We start from the raw sequence: 7,500 nt of genomic DNA on the forward strand, positions 1-7,500 counted from the left end.
TGTATGGATATTTTTCAGCACCTGTCAAGCCATGAAGTGAGGTTATACTGTAAAAGAAACTTGACATTTTGTCTTCTTTAAAACTATGATGAATCTCGTGATATCCCGTGCGTGCGTGTGTGTGTGTGTGTGTGTGTGTGTGTGTGTGTGTGTGTGTGTGTGTGTGTGTGTGTGTGTGTGTGTGTGTGTGTGTGTGTGTGTGTGTGTGTGTGTGTGTGTGTGTGTGTGTGTGTATGTGAGAGAGAGACAAATAGACAGAAAGACAAACTGACAGATAGACAGACACACAGAGACATGCATTTATCCGGCCAGACATACAAAAACACACACGCACATACACACACACATTTTTCCTCCTGTATACCAAAGCGAAAAAGTGTTTCCCTGCGGCATTTTGCATCAACATTTCTCTCCGTAGACAGACGTGTGACACGCAAAACACATCAGCTGCAAGATCTTTGCAACAGAAATTGTAGGCAGCTTCTGTGCCATGTCAGACGAACGGGAAATGATTGAGTAGGATTCGGATTGGATGTCAGCTTATCGAGGCTTAGCCACCTGTGTCGCGTCTTTACCATTTATCTTTTTTTTTTCGTGAGTCAAAGAGCGGCAAAAATGTCAAAAAGTATAAAAATCAAATGCCCGCAAAGGGTTGTTTCGAGGAGTATCCCTTTTTTATTCCAAAGAATGAAAAAAGGCCAAAAATACCCATAGAGGGCTGTTCCGGAAAAGGAAAGAAGAAAAAAAATTAGAATGACGAAAGAAAAAAATAACAAGAAAAAAGAAAAGAAAGAAGAAGAGAGAAAAACATAAAAGAAAAATAAAGAAAAACAGAAATAAATAAAAAGAAAAAGAAAGAAGAAAAATGAAAAAAGAGAAAACAGAAAGTAATAAAAAAAAAGGAGAAAAGGGAAAAAATAAGGAGAAAATAAATAATATATATATATATATATATATATATATATGTATATGTATATACATATCTATATACATACATACATACATACATACATATACCAAGGCTTTTCCCCCTTACCAGGGAGGTAGCCAAAAAGGACAAGGCATACTCGTAAAATCATTCCCACTCATTCCATCCCCGAAAACACTCCACACCCCTCCACCCTCCCTCCCATCTTAGCACCTCCTAGATGACGGGTCATCCCTGCACCCTGTCCACTGCCCTGGGTCAGAAGCAGTGTCGCAGGACACAGCACATCCACAGCAAGGCCGCTTCATTAAATCGGCGACCCCCCCCTCTCCGTCCCCCCATGTAAAGGAGAGGACGGGGAGAAATCCCTTCGGGTTGCGTCAAAATTTTTGCTCACACACACACACACACTATATATATATATATATATATATATATATATATATATTAAATAATGATGAACAATACTTGCAGAAACCACTTGGAAAATAAAAGAAATGAATACCGAACGTTTTCATCTATTCAAGACATCATCAGGGTACAAAGAATACAAAAAATTACCATTGGTCGTAGTATGTACATAGTGGTAGAGGAACTGGTAAAGGTCTCTTAATACCCGATTCCAGAAGAATTATTTACAGCCTTATTAATAATAAAATTATCTAACTTATACAAACATAAGCTTAAATTCATATTATTTTCAAAATTATTTTTAATGTAACATGATTCAATTATGTTCCTTTCTACAATGTTATGACATGATGTAATAACTTTTGTGTTTTGCCAATCAGTAATATGGGAGAGCTCTTTTTGGTGGACGAAAAGTCCACTTGATATTTGACCCGTTCTTATATTGTATTTATGTTGACTAATCCTTTTGTTTAAATCTTTTCCCGTTTGGCCTATGTACTTAGAATCACACACTTTACAAGGCATGCTGTAGATATACCCTTCTTTTTCTTTTGGAGGATTTCTTAAGAGATAGTTCTTGATATTGTTGTTGTCATTGAATATCACCCTGAATACCAAATCTTTTAAATATTTGAGGAAGGTGTGATAAAAAATGTCATGATATGGAATTGCTAAAATGTTCTTCAATTTAAATTAGTGTACTTGACAGGTGTTAAAATATGTTCTTTGGATTTTTTGGTGAACAAACGAAATTATATGTGTGCATACACCAAAAGGCCCTTTGCCATTATAGGGGATGTGTTGATTGAGCCATAGCATGCATGCTCACCCTTCACCCGTCCCACACCCATATAAGACACTATTTTCACCCTGACCTGAATGGGTCACAAATGCCACCGTTCCCCTTCTCGTGGCGTCCTACATCCTCATTTTCTATATTATTTTTCTACTGGTTATCTACCTTACAATAAAGGTAAAAATTCTAACCACATAAATACTCATTTTCACATATATTCACCATTATTCGCACTTACTGTGTCCCTCTCACTCCGTGGGATGTGATCCTCTTCCTGTCTGCCACCCGTCCCGTCCCGCCCCATCCTATCCCGTCCTGTACCGTCCCGTCTCGTCCTGTCTCGTGCTGACCCGGTTCTGTCCCGTCCCGCCCCGTCCCTTTTCAAAGGTATCGTATCACCTTCACCCAATCCTAATTGAAGCTATTCGGAACGGCCAGGTCTGGCGTTCAGTCTCGCCAGTCTCGGGTGTGCACTGTGCATACAAGTGGTAGAGGTGCGTGAACGCTCGTGAATAGGTTGTTTATTGTACCTTTTAAACATTATATAATTTGTGATGCTTCGGTTACAGGTAGCACTAATTAAAGGACTCTTATGTATTATTTGATTAAGACCTGATATTGATATTATCAATACTTATGATATTGACAATCATGACCTCTTAAGAAATAGATGCTTCTTCCCTCTAAGATCATTAGTACCAACATAATTGTTCATTATCACTGAAACTACTTAGAACATCATCACCAAATACACGGTCCATACATATGTGCGAAAGATACATTACGAGCTATGCGAGTTCGCATATAAAGCGAATTTCTTATTAACTCGCAAAAGATGGCAGAATACAGAGTAATGAACACAAACAACTCGTATGCCTGTAAACCTTAGCACATACAATGGAGATTAAGTAAATAGTTTCCTTTGTACACACACATGCGAATACGCGTACAGCGAGAGACAGGTGCTTATGCTGTGTTAAGGTTCCTTAATTTAAAAATCCTCCATTTGAGATCCACGTGTCTGTATACTAATCACACACAGCTTCGGTCGATGATCTTAAAACAGTGCAAAGGGAATAAGTTGCGACCCCGCATTGTTTCTTTCTGGGAGGTTGAGATCATGATTTCTCGACTGGTTAGTATTTATTGATTACTATTTCATTATTTCCACTGTTGAATGATTTGCAAGAGAAGAAGGTGAGGAGCCTAGGGGCGAAGCCGTCACTTTTGCCCTGTTATGCACTTTGGGGCCTGTTGGGGAAGGGTAACAGTCACTGCTGGGAATTGTGGAGAAGTGTAGTATTCGAACCCACAACTAAGCGAATGCGAGATCAATACACTTCGATTCCGCCAGCTGCGCACGTTATAAGAGATCCCTATGAAATCAACTTTCTGTAACACTGCGAGTAACAAACAGACAGAAAGGTTTGCCAACCTCGGGTAGAGGAATCGAATAAAGAAATTCGAACATCAGAAATCATGCCTCTACCCTCAATCGAAGAGGAGCCATTTGCCGGTGTCACACTGTGTTGCGGCGCCCGATGCGGCCAGATGATGGGCAAGTTCACTTAGCTTAATAAAAAATAACCTGGCGATTACCGCCACAACTTTATGTAACGACCACCAACCAACCCCCCAACACACATACTATCCTAACCTTTGGAGTCTAATGACTCATATTGTAGAATTTGCTATAGCCAACAACAACGGCGGAGCCGGGCAGTGTGACATCGGCCATAGAGGCAATAAAAGAAAAAAAATAGTGATAACAAAAGATAAGACATTCAGCGTTCCTTTAGGAGTGTAGACCAGCTTCAATTTTTAAAAAGAACGATGTATGACTCTGGGCCGTAGGGGCGTCACAGGGAAGAACGTTATGGTTGTTGTTGGTCTCAATTTCGCAGTCTCCGGCAAGTAAAGTTACCTTCAAAACTCATGTCAGTTCAGTTAGGCCTAAACAAATACAATTTGCTAATAATTTAATATATTTTCTATATTGCATATTGGCTGTTAGAAGTGAAGATGAAAAAAATATTTAGTTTTACAAGCATCACCAGAATCTTTGTACACGTCACGACATTTGATCATGAGTTTCCCTTGACATTGCAGTTTGTTATTTTTCCTTCATCCTATCCAGGACACACAAATGATCTTATCCACTCCGCCTTTCACCGTTGACCTGATTCCGTCGCACGAAAATGCACTTATCCCGACGGATTCCCTGGCCAGTCGTCTTTTCCTCGTTACACTCTCCCTGAAACGCCTCCCCCCTCCTCCTCCTCCTTCCTTCCTCTTCCTCTTTCTGTTTCTCTTTCTATTTCCTTCTCTTTCTCCTCCTTTTCAACTTTTCGTTTCCCTCTTTCTTCTCTTCCTCTTCCTTTTCTTCTTCCTCCTCTTTCACGTCACACTCTTTTTCATGCCCCATATTTCTTCTTCCCCATCTTCGTCTTCTCTTCTATTACCTTTCTACTTTGGTGAAGTGCGCGGGTGGTGTCATCGGAAGTGTGGGGGTTTTGCATTTGCTTAGTTGTGGGTTTGAATCCCGTATTGCTTTCGGATTCCCAGTTATGAATGTTACCTGCCCTAACAGTCCAAGCACATAGGCCAAAGGTGACGCCCTCGGCCGCAGCTACTCAGCGCCTCCTGGCTTACCCTCTTCACCTTCTCCTTCGGCCTTTATTGCCAGAAGCTTCCTACAGTATATGTCTATTTCCCACCTCCGTCATCCCTCTCTCTAAAGACTCTTGCCCTTCCTCTCTAAACAAATTTGGGTTTAAGAAGGAAATAGGCAAGAACTGGCTGACCAACAGAGTGGTCAACAAATTAAATAGAGTTACTGATCATGTATTAACCGCTGAAACAATGGGTCGTTTAAAGACAAAATTGGATACCTTTATGGATTGGGGTGATGCAGGTGGTGAGGAACATGAAACTTCCTGGTGTAGGCCTTATGGTCTCATGCAGTTTCCTCCATTCTTATGTTCTAAACCCACGTCCAATTGTCCCTCTGTGATAGACGCCAGGGGATTTCTTTCATCTCGGGTATGAAGGGACAACTCTCAAAAGGCCCTTCAGCCAGGCACTCAAGGACATCGCTCGCCAGTCACCCCTTTATTGGCCATACGTCAAGGAAGGGCCAAGGTGCCGGACAGAATCCAATAAACTTGCGGAAGAAGCGAGACGAACGGCCGGGTGGACGCCTGGGAAAGCTCACGCCGTGGGACCGGGACCCAACGATCTTCACATTGAGATATATATTTACCTGTTGACAACCCTCAAGAGTGCCACCATTTCATACATGACCTATGGTTCTTATTGGTAACCCCTTCGCGGGGAACGCCCCTTTTTGCTGTCTGTGAATTTTAGATAGGGAAGCCTGGCAACCTCCGGAGTTTTCCTCTGGACTTGCCAGCAGTTTTGTATCAGATCAGAAATAACCATTAAAGTGTTAAAATGAACCCGACTTTAGCCATCCTGAAACGGGCATCCAACACCTCCACGTTCATCCCCTTGCAGTTTTGGCCGGCCCAACATCCTCACACGTAAACCCCTCTTGTCTGTTTCACTTCCTCATTTTCTTTTTCGGCTTTCCGTGCCAGAAGCCTCCCCTGAGACTCCTTCCGCCGCGTACTCCTGACCACAGCCAACCGAAGCTTCGAGTCCTCCGCAACAGCTGAAGCGGTGCTGACCCCAAATGCCGACGCATTTTTTTTTTCTTTTTGTTATCGTCTTTCGATCCTTTTCCTCCTACGACGAAATTCAAAGATTTGTTCTGGCCATAGCATATTGTCTGTTTATTTATATATTCATAATCACACATCACTACAACACACACCCGACCACCGTACACACACCGCCACCGCCACCATCATCACACACCATTATTCACCACCACCACCACCCACCCCGCAGCCTGGATCCGTTCAAAGCGACCTGGCAGAGGTCAATCCGACCGCTGTGCCTCAAGGGTCCTTAGAACGGGGGGTGGGGGCTAAGAGCCCCCTTCTGACGACGTGTTTCGTTCCAACGTCGTTAGGCATTCTTTGAAGGGTACAAACAGGGAAGCTAACGTACCCAGGGACTGGGACCATCATTTTTTTTTTTTTTTCTTTCGTGTACGGGAATCTCGTCCCAATTCTGTTTGTAAGGAAAGGAAGGCGGTACATCCATTTACATGAATATATGCATACACATACACACAGACATATGCATATATACTCGTACATAATGCATGTATACAAATATACATATATGCATCTATACATATATATATATATATATATATATATAAAACAGACACACATATTTACACATTTTTAGATTTCAATTCCGCTATATATATATATATATATATATATACATATGTATATATACATATATATGTACATATATAAATATATACATATAAATCAAGGACTTCTATTAAACAGGACGTGCGCACCCAGATCTCTGGGTCCGCTAGTGGAGGCCATTGCTTTCTTTGTAACTTAACATATTATATTGAACAAATATATCAAAACTAGAAACCTAATATTGTATATAGAACAAATATATCAACTATTGACTTATTCAATGCAGTATAAATTAATATAAACTTTTATAGTGAAATAAGAAACCATTTTTAAGGCACTGTTATGCTTTGAAATGCCAATTTTAGCCAGACTTGACAGGTATTATTGTATGAGGTTAGTGGACACCAGGGTTGGCGATTTTATATATATATATATATATACATATATATATATATATATATATATATATATATACATATATATATATATATATATATATAATCATTTTTCTATTTAAATCAGATTTATTTTATTTAAATAAAAAAATATATAGATTTTAAATATTGTGGGATTGCTATCTGATATGCGATCTGATTGCTAAGGGACATTTTTAGCATATCAATATAAGGAGCCGTGTTATATAGACTTGCCACAAGTATACAAGGAACGGTATAAGCCTATATGTTGTATATATCATATGTATATATAAGCCGAACGTTTTAGGCCTAAATTTGATACTTTGTTTCCTACTTCAGTATCAATAGCTTCCATGTTGACTTCACAGATCTTCATTAGAATTGGCCAGTTATTTATATAGGCCTTGAGACAGTCTGACCATGTGTTCCACCTTGTGTCCTGGGGCATGACTAGACACTGACCACCTTCCTGCCGATACTTGAAGCAGCATAATGATTATTTCTAAAATATTTAACTACATGGACCATATGTTGTTTTACATTATCAATCACAAGGTCGTGAGCCAGTAGATATAGTAGGTGTGCTGCACATCCGTATGAGGACGGTATGCTCAAGTTCATTCGATTCCTCCAAGTTTTCTCATCTTGGTGACATTT

This window comes from Oratosquilla oratoria, chromosome 11 (genome assembly GCF_046742065.1).
Source record: "Oratosquilla oratoria isolate Oo_2021 chromosome 11, ASM4674206v1, whole genome shotgun sequence".
Classification (NCBI taxonomy): domain Eukaryota; kingdom Metazoa; phylum Arthropoda; class Malacostraca; order Stomatopoda; family Squillidae; genus Oratosquilla; species Oratosquilla oratoria.